At 43.0% G+C, this 19417-nt stretch overlaps 6 non-coding genes across 6 annotated transcripts; all 6 read left to right on the top strand.

Annotated features, from left to right (window-relative positions):
- The first annotated feature begins 2662 nt into the window (after positions 1–2662).
- LOC135032093 (U1 spliceosomal RNA) lies at positions 2663–2826 on the top strand. Its single transcript, XR_010227649.1, has one exon. It is a non-coding gene; the product is annotated as a U1 spliceosomal RNA (small nuclear RNA).
- Positions 2827–2978: 152 nt separating this feature from the next.
- LOC135032017 (U1 spliceosomal RNA) lies at positions 2979–3141 on the top strand. Its single transcript, XR_010227584.1, has one exon. It is a non-coding gene; the product is annotated as a U1 spliceosomal RNA (small nuclear RNA).
- A 674-nt stretch (positions 3142–3815) lies between these two features.
- LOC135032114 (U1 spliceosomal RNA) lies at positions 3816–3979 on the top strand. Its single transcript, XR_010227670.1, has one exon. It is a non-coding gene; the product is annotated as a U1 spliceosomal RNA (small nuclear RNA).
- Positions 3980–4129: 150 nt separating this feature from the next.
- On the top strand, positions 4130–4293 carry LOC135031988 (U1 spliceosomal RNA). The gene has a single exon (XR_010227559.1). It is a non-coding gene; the product is annotated as a U1 spliceosomal RNA (small nuclear RNA).
- Positions 4294–15287: 10994 nt separating this feature from the next.
- On the top strand, positions 15288–15451 carry LOC135032104 (U1 spliceosomal RNA). Its single transcript, XR_010227660.1, has one exon. It is a non-coding gene; the product is annotated as a U1 spliceosomal RNA (small nuclear RNA).
- A 152-nt stretch (positions 15452–15603) lies between these two features.
- On the top strand, positions 15604–15766 carry LOC135032012 (U1 spliceosomal RNA). Its single transcript, XR_010227580.1, has one exon. It is a non-coding gene; the product is annotated as a U1 spliceosomal RNA (small nuclear RNA).
- The last annotated feature ends 3651 nt before the right edge of the window (positions 15767–19417 follow it).

Below are 19417 nucleotides of genomic sequence, written 5' to 3'. Positions count from 1 at the left end.
AGCATGTCCTTCTCAATGGAATAATCTCTGGTTCCATGGAATCTTCCGCATTGGAATGCTGCGGAACAAAAAGGATTTAAACATTCAGCTTGCTAGCATTCAATGTACCTGCGGTTTGGTTCTAGCACATGGGTCTTCATCCTGTGGCCCTCCAGCTGCTGTGAAACTACACATCCCAGCATGCCCTGCCACAGTTTTGCTTTTAAGGTATGCTAAAACTGAGGCAGGGCATGCTGGGATATGTAGTTCCACAGCAGCTGGAGGGTCGCAGGTTGAAGACCCATGTTCTAGCATGCCTGTTCTATGATGCATGTTCCGTGATGTCACAATCAGCTTGGAATGGGGTGTCTAGCATGCATTTGCTGACAGCCACTTGAGGCAGACACACATCAGGAGATGCAGCATATCGGAGGTCTTCGATGCCTTTCCAGCAAATGCACACCACCAGCTGCTGGTCTGGACACAAAACAATGCCCACAATTGAAGGCTCAAAATGCCCAACTACAGGATTAATGTAAGTAGTGAATTTAGGAATGAATTTAGAAGTAGGAAATTAAGTTAGTTCACAAGTACATTCAAATTCAGATCTAAAGACTAGGTAGGCCTCACGTCCTGGCAGCACCCAGCATTTAAAAATGCCTTGATTATAGGTAGGGAAGTAAATGTAGATAAGAAGTAGACACAAAAGAAGACTCCACAGAGCAATTATCAGGTGTCTTTATCAATTTTTGCATTTAAAAAATCAAGCAATTAGGGAACACAATGTTGCGACAATGTAACCCTATTTGCAAAATAGTACTAAATAAGTTTGTCGATGTAAGACATTTGCAAAGGCGCAAACAAAACACGCTGGAAAATGCAACTGAATCTGTTTTTGGAGGTTAGAATAGATGCAGGATCAAGTAGCTCAATGGGTAGGGTGTTTGATTAGAATTTAACAGGTTTTAGGTTTGAATCCTGGGTATGATAGTTTGAGGTGTTATTTAATAAAGTATGTTTATATATTAGTCACACATGGCTTACTTGTACAAATGGCATGTCACCAGTTAGTGCTGACTGCTGATATGCCATTTACACAAACATGCCATGTGTGACTGTATATGCATTTAAGGAGGGCACCCCTGCAATACCACAAACCATTGAGTGTCAAGTATACTAGATATATCTTCATATCTCATGTGCTTTCTCTGAGACCAATCTTGTTATGCCCCTTCCCCACAAGGCATGCGCCTTTTGTCCATATTGCAAAAATGGGGGGGAGGGCATATAATTCTCTGTCACAGGGCACCAAAAAGTCTAGTTATGGCTCTGGTATGCATTATGTAATCTGGCAGACCATCTCTCCAACACTGGCTGGTTGGAATAGAAATCCGGTTATCTATGTGAGCAAATGACCATCAACGATTTACTCTCAAACACTAAAAAATGGACAAAAATGGTCCCCTAAACAAATTGGTTAAATGTTGGGTTTAACCAATTTGTGTAATGACCATTTTTGACCACTTTTCTAGTGTTTGGGAGCAAATGGTTAATTGACATTTGCTCCTATACATTACCAGATTTTCATTCCAACCATCCAGACTGGATAGATAGCCTGACAGATAATTGTGTAGTGTACGCCCAGGATAACTGTTAGTCATGCTTTATTTTATGGCGGCACATAAATGGGTGGACAGATCCAGGGCAAGCACTGCCCACTCATGCATAGTTGTCAACTGATGTGAAGTTCCAGGGGGCAATCTCAGTTATAAAGGGAAGTATCTGGAAATTGTCCCTAGTTAAAAAAAAAAAAAAAATTTGATCAACTCCATTTATTTAGTATGATATCCCAGGTGATAGGATGCCGGCAGTCAGAACAACATACTTTATTAAATAACACATCTCAAACTACCATACCCAGGATTCAAACCTATAACCTGTTGAATTCTAATCAAACACCCTACCTATTGAGCTATTTGATCCTGCATAAAAATTGTGAACATTATATGAAGCTATTGGTACTTTGCAAAAAAAAAGAATCAGCATTACAACGCAGCAGATCCATGCAGTTTGCAGCCACACACTACATGTATCTGCTCAGCCACAATGCTGATTATTTCTTCACAAAGTACAAGGTGAGCTCCAAACAGAATTCTCTAGCTTAGAATTATACCTTTCTTTGCCAAACCTAGAAGTCGGGCCCCCCACCCTGGGATCCCCCAGAGGGAGGCCTGCACCGTCATGCGGCAGGCTTGTCCGTTTTGGAAGCAGGCTGATGGGCAGCCCAGGATTGCTTCAGTCTGGGCTTGGCAGGTCTGGAAACATGAGCTTGCTTTGGGTATGCCTGACCTTGGGTACGCTTTACCTGGAGGATGAAAGGGCCAAGAAAAGTACTTTTAGCCTTCTGCGTGGTAGGAGTCATACTAGGTAGGCAAGCTGTTTTAGCAGTAGCCAGATCAGCTACAATCTTATTGAGGTCTTCTCCAAAAGGAGATTCAACTGAGGCAGCACAAGGGAACTCTCATCTGGGGACAACAACTGCAGGGAGAACACATATTTTCAGATGAACATGGTAGGGCAGAAGGCTGCCTAATACTGAAGCACCCCCAAACAACAAATCAAATGCAACTTACTTGACAGAGATGTGCCTGAGCAACGGCCCTCCCCAGCCCTATCCCAAATCATACTTATTTTGCATAGGAGATACCATGGTCATGAAGATTGTTCTCCCAGGGTTAGGTTCATTCATTGCATTCTGGGTATGCTGACCCCTGTGATTTCCCCAAATGTGGGAAACTCGACTGCATTATTTGTGGTAGTGGGGGACTGTATTTGTGCTTTCCTCTGGTCAGCTCTGGTAAAATTCAGATTTCTTTGTCTCAGATCTTCCTCTAGCCTTGTTCTTCTTTCGAGAGTTCCCTTGTGCTGCCTCAGTTGGATCTCCTTCACTTGACAGGGGGGTGCCCGAGCAGCGACCCTCCCCAGCTCTAGCCCAACTCCTACTTACCTGCCAGGTGAGATACTATGATCATGAAGTTGCTTCTCCCAGGGCAAGGCTCACCCATTGCACTCTGGGTGTGCTGCCCCTGCGATTTCCCCAAATGTGGGAAACTTGACTGCATAATTTGAGTTTTCCCTGGTCGGCTCTCATGTAATTCAGATCTCTTTGTCTCAGGTCTCTCTCCAGCCTAGTTTGCTGTCTGGTTCCACTTCTTTTTTCTTGAGCCCCTCCCTTCTATACCCTTGTGCACTATCCTGACTTCTCCTCCCGTCTGCTTACTTTGTGCCTCCCAATGCACAATGCAAACTACGGGTAGTGCTGCAGGGCCCACACCCTTTTACTTGCTTTACAGAGCAGCTCTGGAGCTGTTACAGTGCCCAGCTGCTGCAAGAAATCAGCTTGAATGCTTCAGGGGCTGGGGAATGGCCAACATGAGCCCCACACCGAAGGAGGGTGGGGGTGCTTAATGCCAACTAGGGGTCATCCAAGCACCACAAAAGGCCTCCATGCCCTGCACGCTCCTTTTCTCTTTTCATATGCAGACAAGGGTTGAAGCCACCTTTGACCCACTGCTTGGATGACATCACCATATTCAAATCCATCTGCTGCAGGCCATCCCCCAGGAATGCTTGCACTAGTTGTTGCATTTGGTTTGTTGTTTGGGGGTGCTTCAGTATTAGGCAGCCTTCTGCCACCCCATGTTCATCTGAAAATATGTGTTCTCCCTGCAGTTGTTGTCCCCAGATGAGAGTTCCCTTGTGCTGCCTCAGTTGAATCTCCTTTACTTGACAGAGATGTGCCTGAGCAGCGGCCCTGCCCAGCCCTATCCCAAATCATACTTATTTTGCATAGGAGATACTATTGTCATGAAGATTGTTTTCCCAGGGTGAGGTTCATTCATTGCATTCTGGGTATGCTGACCCCTGTGATTTCCCCAAATGTGGGAAACTCGACTGCATTATTTGTGGTAGTGGTGGACTGTGTTTGTGCTTTCCTCTGGTCAGCTCTGGTAAAGTCAGATTTCTTTGTCTCAGATCTTCCTCTAGCCTTGTTCTTCTTTTGAGAGTTCCCTTGTGCTGCCTCAGTTGGATCTCCTTCACTTGAAAGGTAGTGCCCGAGCAGCGACCCTCCCCAGCTCTAGCCCAACTCCTACTAACCTGCCAGGTGAGATACTATGATCATGAAGGTGCTTCTCCCAGGGCAAGGCTCACCCATTGCACTCTGGGTGTGCTGCCCCTTGCGATTTCCCCAAATGTGGGAAACTTGACTGCATAATTTGTGTTTCCCCTGGACGGCTCTCGTATAATTCAGATCTCTTTGTCTCAGGTCTCTCTCCAGCCTAGTATGCTGTCTGTTTCCACTTCTCTTTTCTTGAGCCCCTCCCTTCTATAACCTTGTGCACTATCCTGACTTCTCCTCCCGTCTGCTTACTTTGTGCCTTCCAATGCACAATGCAAACTACAGGTAGTGCTGCAGGGCCCACACCCTTTTACTTGCCTTACAGAGCAGCTCTGGAGCTGTTACAGTACCCAGCTGCTGCAAGAAATCAGCTTGAATGCTTCAGGGGCTGGGGCATGGCCAACATGAGCCCCACACCGAAGGAGGGTGGGGGTGTTTAATGCGAACTAGGGGTCATCCAAGCGTCGCAAAAGGCCGCCATGCCCTGCATATCCCTTTTCTCTTTTCATAAGCAGACGAGGGTTGAAGCCAACTTTGACCCACTGCTTGGATGACATCACTTGCTGCCTTTCCAATGAAGCAAGTTTAATTTAGTAATAGGTGAAAAACCATCCCTACAAAGGTGTTAATCAGATACTTGGCTTTGTGGACACTTTTCAGAGAACAAATTAGTTAGCATAAAAATAAAGCCAGAAAATGAAGAGCTGTTTAATCACTCAATTGGATTTTTCTGCAAGCGTATTTCTTTTTCTCTGCAACCCACTGCTAAGTTGTGCTTCCTAGCTGTTCTTTTATAAAATCACTTAATCAAATCTAACTCTGATTACATCAGAGAAGGCCAGGTACCCTACACCATAAGAGGGGGTTTGAAATTTTGACTTGTCTACTTAAAGATCACCAAAATCTGATGACAAGGTCAATAACATCCCTGGGTGGGATTGAACCACCAACCCTTTGGTTAATAACCAAACACACTAACCGATTGCACCACCGAGACACTTTGCAAAAGTACATACTGACAAAGGTTAATAAGCATTCATCTAGAACGTTTCCTAGAAAACTTTAAAAAGTCAATAATCTGGAGAGTTTTTGTAAGATGTTTCTTCCATCAACCAATGAAGAAACGCATTGGTACTTTCCCATGATGAGTGAGTGCTTCAGGATCTCTTGCACTTACATGTGCAGCAGAGTACTGCAATGGAAGCATGCTGGGCCCCTTAACCCAGAGGTAGGCAGATTGAAACTATCCTCTGCTATATGCATTTTTTTTTTTGTTAATTAAAGTAATCCAAAACTGGGATTGATATTTTTGCTCTTTTATTTTTACTTAAAGTACAATAACTTTTACCATTTTAATTTGTTTTAATAGTATATTGACAGTATTGTTTTCTTTCAAAAATCCACTTAATTTTCTTTACCCTATTATTAAAATGGTAATTGACAAAAACAAACTACATTGTCACCAGAAGAGCAATACAAAATGTACAAGTGATATATTAAAATCATCTTTCCAGCTTGAATTTCAATGATGCATTGGGGCAACGATTTTGTGAGAAACATCTTCACCCTTAAATAAAGATTTTCTTAATTCCTTACCTGTGTGCTAATTAGATATCACCTTGTTTTCACATTAAACAGACTTCCACATGAGAAAGCAGCAAGGATGCAGTGGCGTTAATGTTTCCTGGTGTCAACCTGTATTATTTCAGTAGATATTGAAATGAGGATGCATCTTGCTGCCTTTCCAATGAAGCAAGTTTAATTTAGTAATAGGTGAAAAACCATCCCTACAAAGATGTTAATCAGATACTTGGCTTTGTGGACACTTTTCAGAGAACAAATTTGTTAGCATAAAAATAAAGCCAGAAAATGAAGAGCTGTTTAATCACTCAATTTGATTTTTTTGCCAGCATATTTCTTTTTCTCTGCAAACCACTGCTAAATTGTGCTTCCTAGCTGTTTTTATAAAATCACTGAATCAAATCTAACTCTGATTACATCAGAGAAGGCCAGGTACCCTACACCATAACAGGGGTTTTTGAAATTTTGACTTGTCTACTTAAAGATCACCAAAATCTGATAACAAGGTCAATTACATCCCTGGGTGGGATTGAACCACCAACCTTTTGGTTAATAGCTGTACACACTAACTGATTGCGCCACAGCGACACTTTGCAAAAGTACATACTGACAAAGGCTAATAAGCATTCATCTAGAACGTTTCCTAGAAAAACTTTAAATAGTCAATAATCTGGAGAGTTTTTGTAAGATGTTTCTTCCATCAACCAATGAAGAAACACATTGGTACTTTCCCATGATGAGTGAGTGCTTCAGGATCTCTTGCAATTACATGTGCAGCAGAGTACTGTAATGGAAGCATGCTGGGTCCATAGCCCAGAGGTAGGCAGATTGAAACTATCCTCTGCTATATGCGTTTTTTTTTTGTTAATTAAAGTAATCCAAAACTGGGATTGATATTTTTGCTCTTTTATTTTTACTTAAAGTACAATAACTTTTACCATTTTCATTTGTTTTAATAGTATATTGACAGTATTGTTTTCTTTCAAAAATCCACTTAATTTTCTTTACCCGATTATTAAAATGGTAATTGACAAAAACAAACTACATTGTCACCAGAAGAGCAATACAAAATGTACAAGTGATATATTAAAATCATCTTTCCAGCTTGAATTTCAATGATGCATTGGGGCAACGATTTTGTGAGAAACATCTTCACCCTTAAATAAAGATTTTCTTAATTCCTTACCTGTGTGCTAATTAGATATCACCTTGTTTTCACATTAAACAGACTTCCACATGAGAAAGCACAAAGGATGCAGTGGCGTTAATGTTTCCTGGTGTCAACCTGTATTATTTCAGTAGATATTGAAATGAGGATGCATCTTGCTGCCTTTCCAATGAAGCAAGTTTAATTTAGTAATAGGTTAAAAACTATCCCTACAAATGTGTTAATCAGAAACTTGGCTTTGTGGACACTTTTCAGAGAACAAATTTGTTAGCATAAAAATAAAGCCAGAAAATGAAAAGCTGTTTAATCACTCAATTGGATTTTTTTGCCAGCATATTTCTTTTTCTCTGCAACCCACTGCTAAATTGTGCTTCCTAGCTGTTTTTATAAAATCACTTAATCAAATCTAACTCTGATTACATCAGAGAAGGCCAGGTACCCTACACCATAAGAGGGGGTTTGAAATTTTCACTTGTCTACATAAAGATCACCAAAATCTGATAACAAGTTCAATTACGTCCCTGGGTGGGATTGAACCACCAACCTTTTAGTTAATAGCCTTACACAGTAACTGATTGCGCCACAGCAACACTTTGTAAAAGTCCATACTGACAAAGGCTAATAAGCATTCATCTAGAACGATTCCTAGAAACATTTTAAAAAGTCAATAATGTGGAGAGTTTTTGTAAGATGTTTCTTCCATCAACCAATGAAGAAACACATTGGTACTTTCCCATGATGAGTGAGTGCTTCAGGATCTCTTGCACTTACATGTGCAGCAGAGTACTGTAATGGAAGCATGCTGGGTCCATAACCCATAGGTAGGCAGATTGAAACTATCCTTTGCTATATGCATTTTTTTTTTGTTCATTAAAGTAATCCAAAACTGGGATAGATATTTTAGCTTTTATTTTTACTTAAAGTACAATAACTTTTACCATTTTAATTTGTTTTAGTGCAAATGGCATATCAGCAGTCAGCACTAACTTGTGACATGCCATTTGTACAAGTAAGCCATGTGTGACTAATATATAAACATGCTTTATTAAATAACACCTCAAACTATCATACCCAGGATTCAAACCTATAACCTGTTGAATTCTAATCAAACACCCTACCCATGGAGCTACTTGATCCTGCATCTTTTCTAACCTCCAAAAACAGATTCAGTTGCATTTTCCAGCGTGTTTTGTTTGCGCCTTTGCAAATGTCTTACATCGACAAACTTATTTAGTACTATTTTGCAAATAGGGTTACATTGTCGCAACATTGTGTTCCCTAATTGCTTGATTTTTTAAATGCAACAATTGATAAAGACACCTGATAATTGCTCTGTGGAGTCTTATTCTGTGTTTTGTGTTTAGTCTTTAGATCTGAATTTGAATGTACTTGTGAACTAACTTAATTTCCTACTTCTAAATTCATTCCTAAATTCACTACTTACATGAATCCTGTAGTTGGGCATTTTGGGACTTCGATTGTGGGCATTGTTTTGTGTCCAGACCAGCAGCAGGTGGTGTGCATTTGCTGGAAAGGCATCGAAGACCTCCGATATGCTGCATCTCCTGATGTGTGTCTCCCTCAAGTGGCTGTCAGCAAATGCCTGCTAGACACCCCATTCCAAGCTGATTGTGACATCATGGAACATGCATCATAGAACAGGCATGCTAAAACATGGGTCTTCAACCTGCGACCCTCCAGCTGCTGTGGAACTACACATCCCAGCATGCCCTGCCTCAGTTTTAGCATACCTTAATAGCAAAACTGTGGCAGGGCATGCTGGGATGTGTAGTTTCACAGCAGCTGGAGGGCCACAGGATGAAGACCCATGTGCTAGAGCCAAGCCGCAGGTACATTGAATGCTAGCAAGCTGAATATTTAAATCCTTTTTGTTCCGCAGCATTCCAATGCGGAAGATTCCATGGAACCAGAGATCCTTCCATTGAGAAGGACATGCTGCCTGGATGACTACACTGTGCAAATTAAATCACGGAGCCAGTTGGCTTGTGGGTGGCTCTGGTGACTGGGTGGTTGGGTGGGTGGTGTGTCGGAAGTGGAGCGCATGCAAATGATTGTGTATCATCCAGCTAGTGAGAGAGAAAACTCATGCAGGAGTGTTCCTGCTTGTCAGTGGGTTATGCACCTTGCCAGACGTTAAATCTACATAGAGCAGCTGGAGGGGACAAGAGCAGGTTTGCAAAATATAGATAGAAGAGCATATATGCTGGCGCATTCTCCATGATTGTGTCAGCTTATGTTTTGGTGCACTGCACTTTCCTCCACTAAGTTTTAGCCATTTTTGTTAAGCTCAAGTGTAGTTGCTTCTCGGCCTTTTGGCTGTGATCTTGTATCGTGGTTGAAGGGTCTGCTGGAGGGAGGGATTGTTTTCTTCATTGGCGAAAGACCAAAGATATTCCAGGATGGAAGGCTTGGGAACACTATCTGTTTTTCAGTTGTGGAAGAGCACAGAGGTCGGATTGGACTACATTCTATAGTAAAGGATATCTTTCTATTTATTGACCCTCCCCTTATATGTGTCTGTGTTACAATAAAGCTTCGGTTTTGTGAATCCCTCACCCTCTTACACTCCACACCCATAGCCTTATTAACTGTTGTATTATTGTATACTTTAAATGTATAGTGCAGTTCATGATTTATAGTGTAGACTGGCCTGTGCTGTAGTTCTTGAACTGTACTATACCGTCAGCATTTGTATTGTGTTTTGGCTGTGCTGCAACACTGTATTTATGTGTGCAATGTTTATGTATGTTTTTTTTTTATGTCAATAAAGACTGCTTTTTCAAGCCAATATCTGAAAACAATCAATGTTTATCTTTGATGGCAATAAAAGTGGTATGATATTTGATGCTTTTGAAATCCAATATCTGATATGTCCCCTATCTGGGAACCATATATTAAATGGCTTTTCAGAAAAGGGAGATGGGAGAAGAGCTTTCATTACTTGTAGGACCGATGCACATAAAGAAGCAAAAAAACATACATAAACATTACACACATAAGTACCGCGTTGCGGCACAGCCAAAACACAATAGAAATGCTGATGGTATAGTACAGTTCAAGAACTACAGCACAGGCCAGCCTACACTATAAATCATGAACTGCACTATACATTTAAACTGTACAATAATACAACAGTTAATAAGGCTATGGGTGTGGAGTGTAAGAGGGTGAGGGAATCACAAGCCCGAAGCTTTATTGAAAGACTGACACATATAAGGGGAGGTTTAATAAATAGAAAGACATCCTTTACTATAGAATGTAGTCCAATCCGACCTCTGTGCTCTTCCACAACTGAAAAACAGATAGTGTTCCCAAGCCTTCCATCCTGGAATATCTTTGGTCTTTCGCCAATGAAGAAAGCAATCCCTCCCTCCAGCAGACCCTTCAACCACAATACAAGATCACAGCCAAAAGGCCGAAAAGCAACTACACTTGAGCTTAACAAAAATGGCTAAAACTTAGTGGAGGAAAGTGCAGTGCACCAAAACATAAGCTGACACAATCATGGAGAATGCGCCAGCATATATGCTCTTCTATCTATATTTTGCAAACATGCTCTTGTCCCCTCCAGCTGCTCTATGTAGATTTAACGTCTGGCAAGGTGCATAACCCACTGACAAGCAGGCACACTCCTGCATGAGTTTTCACTCTCACTAGCTGGATGATACACAATCATTTGCATGTGCTCCACCTCCGACACACCACCCACCCAACCACCCAGTCACCAGAGCCACCCACAAACCAACTGGCTCCGTGATTTAATTTGCACAGTGTAGTCATCCAGGCAGCATGTCCTTCTCAATGGAAGGATCTCTGGTTCCATGGAATCTTCCGCATTGGAATGCTGCGGAACAAAAAGGATTTAAATATTCAGCTTGCTAGCATTCAATGTACCTGCGGCTTGGCTCTAGCACATGGGTCTTCATCCTGTGGCCCTCCAGCTGCTGTGAAACTACACATCCCAGCACGCCCTGCCACAGTTTTGCTATAAGGTATGCTAAAACTGAGGCAGGGCATGCTGGGATGTGTAGTTCCACAGCAGCTGGAGGGTCGCAGGTTGAAGACCCATGTTTTAGCATGCCTGTTCTATGATGCATGTTCCGTGATGTCACAATCAGCTTGGAATGGGGTGTCTAGCAGGCATTTGCTGACAGCCACTTGAGGGAGACACACATCAGGAGATGCAGCATATCGGAGGTCTTCGATGCCTTTCCAGCAAATGCACACCACCTGCTGCTGGTCTGGACACAAAACAATGCCCACAATCGAAGTCCCAAAATGCCCAACTACAGGATTCATGTAAGTAGTGAATTTAGGAATGAATTTAGAAGTAGGAAATTAAGTTAGTTCACAAGTACATTCAAATTCAGATCTAAAGTCTAGGTAGGCCTCACGTCCTGGCAGCCGCCAGCATTTAAAAATGCCTTGATTAGAGGTACGGAATTAAATGTAGATAAGAAGTAGACACAAAATAAGACTCCGCAGAGCAGTTATCAGGTGTTTTTATCAATTGTTGCATTTAAAAAATCAAGCAATTAGGGAACACAATGTTGCAACAATGTAACCCTATTTGCAAAATAGTACTAAATAAGTTTGTCGATGTAAGACATTTGCAAAGGCGCATCCAAAACACGCTGGAAAATGCAACTGAATCTGTTTTTGGAGGCTAGAATAGGAAATGTGCATCGGTCCTACAAGTACTGAAAGCTCTTCTCCCATCTCCCTTTTCTGAAAAGCCATTTAATATATGGTTCCCAGATAGGGGACATATCAGATATTGCCTTTCAAAAGCAGCAAATATCATACCACTTCTATTGCCATCAAAGATAAACATTGATTGTTTTCAGATATTGGATTGAAAAAGCAGTCTTTATTGACATAAAGAAGCAAAAAAACATACATAAACATTACACACATAAGTACTGTGTTGCAGCACAGCCAAAACACAATACAAATGCTGTCGGTATAGTACAGTTCAAGAACTACAGTACAGGTCAGCCTACACTATAAATCATGAACTGCACTATACATTTAAACAATACAATAGTTAATAAGGCTATGGGTGTGGAGTGTAAGAGGGTGACGGAATCACAAGCCCAAAGCTTTATTGAAAGACAGACACATATAAAGGGAGGATTAATAAATACAAAGATACCCTTTACTATAGAATGTAGTCCAATCCGGTCTTTCAACTCTTCCACAACTGAAAAACGGATAGTGTTCCCAAGCCTTCCATCCTGGAATATCTTCAGTCTCTCGCCAATGAAGAAAACAATCCCTCCAGCAGACTCTTCAACCACAATACAATATCACAGCCAAAAGAGCGAGAAGCAACTACACTTGCGTTTAAACAAAATGGCTAAAACTTAGTGGAGGAAAGTGCAGTGCACCAAAACATAAGCTGACACAATCATGGAGAATGCGCCAGCATATATGCTCTTCTGTGTATATTTTCCAAACCTGCTCTTGTCCCCTCCAGTTGCTCCATGTAGATTTGACGTCTGGCAAGGTGCATAACTCACTGACAAGCAGGCACACTCCGGCATGAGTTTTCTCTCTCACTAGCTGGATGATACACATTCATTTGCATGTGCTCCACCTCCGACACACCGCCCACCCAACCACCCAGTCACCAGAGCCACCCACAAGCCAACTGGCTCCGTGATTTAATTTGCACAGTGCAGTCATCCAGGCAGCATGTCCTTCTCAATGGAATAATCTCTGGTTCCATGGAATCTTCCGCATTGGAATGCTGCGGAACAAAAAGGATTTAAACATTCAGCTTGCTAGCATTCAATGTACCTGCGGTTTGGTTCTAGCACATGGGTCTTCATCCTGTGGCCCTCCAGCTGCTGTGAAACTACACATCCCAGCATGCCCTGCCACAGTTTTGCTATTAAGGTATGCTAAAACTGAGGCAGGGCATGCTGGGATATGTAGTTCCACAGCAGCTGGAGGGTCGCAGGTTGAAGACCCATGTTCTAGCATGCCTGTTCTATGATGCATGTTCCGTGATGTCACAATCAGCTTGGAATGGGGTGTCTAGCATGCATTTGCTGACAGCCACTTGAGGCAGACACACATCAGGAGATGCAGCATATCGGAGGTCTTCGATGCCTTTCCAGCAAATGCACACCACCAGCTGCTGGTCTGGACACAAAACAATGCCCACAATTGAAGGCTCAAAATGCCCAACTACAGGATTAATGTAAGTAGTGAATTTAGGAATGAGTTTAGAAGTAGGAAATTAAGTTAGTTCACAAGTACATTCAAATTCAGATCTAAAGACTAGGTAGGCCTCACGTCCTGGCAGCACCCAGCATTTAAAAATGCCTTGATTATAGGTAGGGAATTAAATGTAGATAAGAAGTAGACACAAAAGAAGACTCCACAGAGCAATTATCAGGTGTCTTTATCAATTTTTGCATTGAAAAAATCAAGCAATTAGGGAACACAATGTTGCGACAATGTAACCCTATTTGCAAAATAGTACTAAATAAGTTTGTCGATGTAAGACATTTGCAAAGGCGCAAACAAAACACGCTGGAAAATGCAACTGAATCTGTTTTTGGAGGTTAGAATAGATGCAGGATCAAGTAGCTCAATGGGTAGGGTGTTTGATTAGAATTTAACAGGTTATAGGTTTGAATCCTGGGTATGATAGTTTGAGGTGTTATTTAATAAAGTATGTTTATATATTAGTCACACATGGCTTACTTGTACAAATGGCATGTCACCAGTTAGTGCTGACTGCTGATATGCCATTTACACAAACATGCCATGTGTGACTGTATATGCATTTAAGGAGGGCACCCCTGCAATACCACAAACCATTGAGTGTCAAGTATACTAGATATATCTTCATATCTCATGTGCTTTCTCTGAGACCAATCTTGTTATGCCCCTTCCCCACAAGGCATGCGCCTTTTGTCCATATTGCAAAAATGGGGGGGAGGGCATATAATTCTCTGTCACAGGGCACCAAAAAGTCTAGTTATGGCTCTGGTATGCATTATGTAATCTGGCAGACCATCTCTCCAACACTGGCTGGTTGGAATAGAAATCCGGTTATCTATGTGAGCAAATGACCATCAACGATTTACTCTCAAACACTAAAAAATGGACAAAAATGGTCCCCTAAACAAATTGGTTAAATTTTGGGTTTAACCAATTTGTGTAATGACCATTTTTGACCACTTTTCTAGTGTTTGGGAGCAAATGGTTAATTGACATTTGCTCCTATACATTACCAGATTTTCATTCCATCCATCCAGACTGGATAGATAGCCTGACAGATAATTGTGTAGTGTACGCCCAGGATAACTGTTAGTCATGCTTTATTTTATGGCGGCACATAAATGGGTGGACAGATCCAGGGCAAGCACTGCCCACTCATGCATAGTTGTCAACTGATGTGAAGTTCCAGGGGGCAATCTCAGTTATAAAGAGAAGTATCTGGAAATTGTCCCTAGTTAAAAAAAAAAAAAATTTTTTTTATCAACTCCATTTATTTAGTATGATATCCCAGGTGATAGGATGCCGGCAGTCAGAACAACATACTTTATTAAATAACACATCTCAAACTACCATACCCAGGATTCAAACCTATAACCTGTTGAATTCTAATCAAACACCCTACCTATTGAGCTATTTGATCCTGCATAAAAATTGTGAACATTATATGAAGCTATTGGTACTTTGCAAAAAAAAAGAATCAGCATTACAACGCAGCAGATCCATGCAGTTTGCAGCCACACACTACATGTATCTGCTCAGCCACAATGCTGATTATTTCTTCACAAAGTACAAGGTGAGCTCCAAACAGAATTCTCTAGCTTAGAATTATACCTTTCTTTGCCAAACCTAGAAGTCGGGCCCCCCACCCTGGGATCCCCCAGAGGGAGGCCTGCACCGTCATGCGGCAGGCTTGTCCGTTTTGGAAGCAGGCTGATGGGCAGCCCAGGATTGCTTCAGTCTGGGCTTGGCAGGTCTGGAAACATGAGCTTGCTTTGGGTATGCCTGACCTTGGGTACGCTTTACCTGGAGGATGAAAGGGCCAAGAAAAGTACTTTTAGCCTTCTGCGTGGTAGGAGTCATACTAGGTAGGCAAGCTGTTTTAGCAGTAGCCAGATCAGCTACAATCTTATTGAGGTCTTCTCCAAAAGGAGATTCAACTGAGGCAGCACAAGGGAACTCTCATCTGGGGACAACAACTGCAGGGAGAACACATATTTTCAGATGAACATGGTAGGGCAGAAGGCTGCCTAATACTGAAGCACCCCCAAACAACAAATCAAATGCAACTTACTTGACAGAGATGTGCCTGAGCAACGGCCCTCCCCAGCCCTATCCCAAATCATACTTATTTTGCATAGGAGATACCATGGTCATGAAGATTGTTCTCCCAGGGTTAGGTTCATTCATTGCATTCTGGGTATGCTGACCCCTGTGATTTCCCCAAATGTGGGAAACTCGACTGCATTATTTGTGGTAGTGGGGGACTGTGTTTGTGCTTTCCTCTGGTCAGCTCTGGTAAAAGTCAGATTTCTTTGTCTCAGATCTTCCTCTAGCCTTGTTCTTCTTTCGAGAGTTCCCTTGTGCTGCCTCAGTTGGATCTCCTTCACTTGACAGGGGGGTGCCCGAGCAGCGACCCTCCCCAGCTCTAGCCCAACTCCTACTTACCTGCCAGGAGAGATACTATGATCATGAAGTTGCTTCTCCCAGGGCAAGGCTCACCCATTGCACTCTGGGTGTGCTGCCCCTGCGATTTCCCCAAATGTGGGAAACTTGACTGCATAATTTGAGTTTTCCCTGGTCGGCTCTCATGTAATTCAGATCTCTTTGTCTCAGGTCTCTCTCCAGCCTAGTTTGCTGTCTGGTTCCACTTCTTTTTTCTTGAGCCCCTCCCTTCTATACCCTTGTGCACTATCCTGACTTCTCCTCCCGTCTGCTTACTTTGTGCCTCCCAATGCACAATGCAAACTACAGGTAGTGCTGCAGGGCCCACACCCTTTTACTTGCTTTACAGAGCAGCTCTGGAGCTGTTACAGTGCCCAGCTGCTGCAAGAAATCAGCTTGAATGCTTCAGGGGCTGGGGAATGGCCAACATGAGCCCCACACCGAAGGAGGGTGGGGGTGCTTAATGCGAACTAGGGGTCATCCAAGCACCACAAAAGGCCTCCATGCCCTGCACGCTCCTTTTCTCTTTTCATATGCAGACGAGGGTTGAAGCCAACTTTGACCCACTGCTTGGATGACATCACCATATTCAAATCCATCTGCTGCAGGCCATCCCCCAGGAATGCTTGCACTAGTTGTTGCATTTGGTTTGTTGTTTGGGGGTGCTTCAGTATTAGGCAGCCTTCTGCCACCCCATGTTCATCTGAAAATATGTGTTCTCCCTGCAGTTGTTGTCCCCAGATGAGAGTTCCCTTGTGCTGCCTCAGTTGAATCTCCTTTACTTGACAGAGATGTGCCTGAGCAACGGCCCTCCCCAGCCCTATCCCAAATCATACTTATTTTGCATAGGAGATACTATTGTCATGAAGATTGTTCTCCCAGATTTAATTAAGTGATTTTATAAAAAACAGCTAGGAAGCACAATTTAGCAGTGGGTTGCAGAGAAAAAAATAACATTTTAAACCTACCGGTAAATTTTTTTTCTCGTAGTCCGTAGAGGATGATGGGGACTCCGTAAGGACCATGGGGGATAGACGGGCTCCGCAGCAGACATGGGCACTTTAAGAAAGACTTTAGATCTGGGTGTGCACTGGCTCCTCCCTCTATGCCCCTCCTCCATACCTCAGTTAGAGAAACTGTGCCCAGAGGAGACGGACAGTACGAGGAAAGGATTTTTGTTAATCCAAGGTCAAGATTCATACCAGCCACACCAATCACACCGTATAACTTGTGATATACTACCCAGTTAACAGTATGAAAACAACATAGCATCAGTCCAAGACCGATGAAAACTAACATATAACCCTTATGTAAGCAATAACTATATACAAGTCTTGCAGAAGTAGTCCGCACTTGGGACGGGCACCCAGCATCCTCTACGGACTACGAGAAAAAGATTTACCGGTAGGTTTAAAATCTTATTTTCTCTTACGTCCTAAAAGATGCTGGGGACTCCGTAAGGACCATGGGGATTATACCAAAGCTCCCAAACGGGCTCCTGCGGATGACTCTGCAGCACCGATTGAGCAAACAGGAGGTCCTCCTCAGCCAGGGTATCAAACTTATAGAACTTTGCAAAGGTGTTTGAACCCGACCAAGTAGCAGCTCGGCACAGCTGTAGTGCCGAGACCCCCGGGCAGCTGCCCAAGAAGAGCCCACCTTCCTAGTGGAATGGGCCTTGACTGAATTAGGCAACGGCAATCCCGCCATAGAATGCGCCTGCTGAATCGTGTTACAGATCCAGAGAGCAATAGTCTGATTTGAAGCAGGGGTGCCAATCTTGTTGGCTGCATACAGGACAAACAGTGCTTCTGTTTTTCTGACTCTAGCCGTTCTGGCCACGTAAATTTTCAAAGCCCTGACCACATCAAGGGACTCGGAATCCTCCAAGTCACGCGTAGCCACAGGCACCACAATAGGTTGCTTCATATGAAAGGATGAGTCCACTTTTAGCAGGAATTGAGGACGGGTCTGCAATTCCGCTCTATCCATATGGAAAACCAGATAGGGGATTTTATGTGATAAAGCTGCTAATTCCGTCACTCGCCTAGCGGAAGCCAAGGCTAATAACATGACCACCTTCCAAGTGAGATATTTAAACTCCACCATTTTAAGTGGTTCAAACCATAACCTTAACACCACGTTAAGGTCCCAAGGGACCACCGGAGGTACAAAAGGAGGCTGAATATGCAGTACTCCCTTCACAAAAGTTTGTACTTACTTCAGGAAGAGAGGCCAATTCCTTTTGAAAGAAAATGGATAAGGCCAAAATCTGAACCTTAATAGAGCCTAATTTTAGGCCCAAATTCACTCCAGTTTGTAGGAAGTGAAGGAAGTGGCCCAGGTGGAATTCTTACGTATGAGCATTCCTGGCCTCACACAAAGAAACATATTTTCGCCATATACAGTGATAATGTTTAGATGTCACGTCCTTCCTAGCCTTTATTAGCGTAGGAATGACCTCATCTGGAATACCCTTTTCCGCTAGGATCCGGCGTTCAACCGCCATGCCGTCAAACGCAGCCGCGGTAAGTCTTGGAACAGACAGGGCCCCTGTTGCAACAGGTCCTGTCTTAGAGGAAGTGGCCACGGATCTTCTGTGAGCATTTCCTGCAGATCTGGATACCAGGTCCTTCGCGGCCAATCTGGAACAATGAGAATTGTTCTTGCTCCTCTTTTTCTTACTATTATCAACACCTTGGGTATGAGAGGTAGAGGAGGAAATACATAGACCGACCGGAACACCCATGGTGTCACTAGGGCGTCTACAGCTACTGCCCGAGGGTCTCTTGACCTGTTGCAATACCTCTGTAGCTTTTTGTTGAGGCGGGACGCCATCATGTCTATCTGGAACAGTCCCCACAGACTTGCAATCTGTGCGAAGACTTCCTGATGGAGTCCCCACTCTCCTGGATGTAGGTCGTGTCTGCTGAGGAAGTCTGCATCCCAGTTGTCCACTCCCGGAATGAACACTGCTGACAGTGCGCTTTGATAAAGCTAAATATTTATCTTATTTAAAACCCTTTGTGAGGTCTAAGAACACTGTACGCTATTTGCGTATGGAGTACCGTAAGGGTACGCTCGTTGCGTAACAATCGCTTAGCCGTGGTCGAGACGCTCAAGCGTCACGTTCGCTCACGGCCAAGAGATCACAGGCAGGCACGCTATTGGCTGCTGACTAACGTAATGGTTCGCTATAGCGTAACGGACGCTGTATCGGGAGCGGGCTGCTCGAGCGATACAGACGCTCACGAGAATACGCTGTTGGTATCGGGCACACTTATAGGTGAGCGACTACCGTAATGCTACGCTATCAGCGTAGCGGACGCTCGAGACCACGAGGAGATCACGAGCGGCGCCGACGCTCACAATGTTAAACCTTTATGTCTAAACCACAAACAATGTAATTTGCTGTAAAACCTTAGTGTAGAGATAGGGTGTAAATGCAACACTGTATAACCTTATTAACTCAAAAGCTGTTCGAGCGTCACCGACGCTCTGAGAATACTTAACACTATAAGAAATACACAAATACCGTGCTTAGGGTCCAACGCCTAATATATATATTATGAATGTTATACTTGCAAAAGAATTAATACAATACAAGTCATACACTACAATATAACATAGACTAACTAACCAGGTAACTACACAGTAAATACAATACAAGTACGTTTAAGAGAAAATGAGAGAAAGAGAAGAGAGAGAGAGAAAGATATGGCCCATAATAACAAGAAAAGACAATATGATTACGGAGAAAACTTACGCACAAAGGAAACGATCGCATGCGCCTCTGGACATCCAGCTCC

This window comes from Pseudophryne corroboree, unplaced genomic scaffold (genome assembly GCF_028390025.1).
Source record: "Pseudophryne corroboree isolate aPseCor3 unplaced genomic scaffold, aPseCor3.hap2 scaffold_539, whole genome shotgun sequence".
NCBI lineage: Eukaryota > Metazoa > Chordata > Amphibia > Anura > Myobatrachidae > Pseudophryne > Pseudophryne corroboree.
The sequence above is the reverse complement of the archived record's forward strand: the minus strand, read 5'-3'. Positions and strand labels throughout refer to the sequence as shown.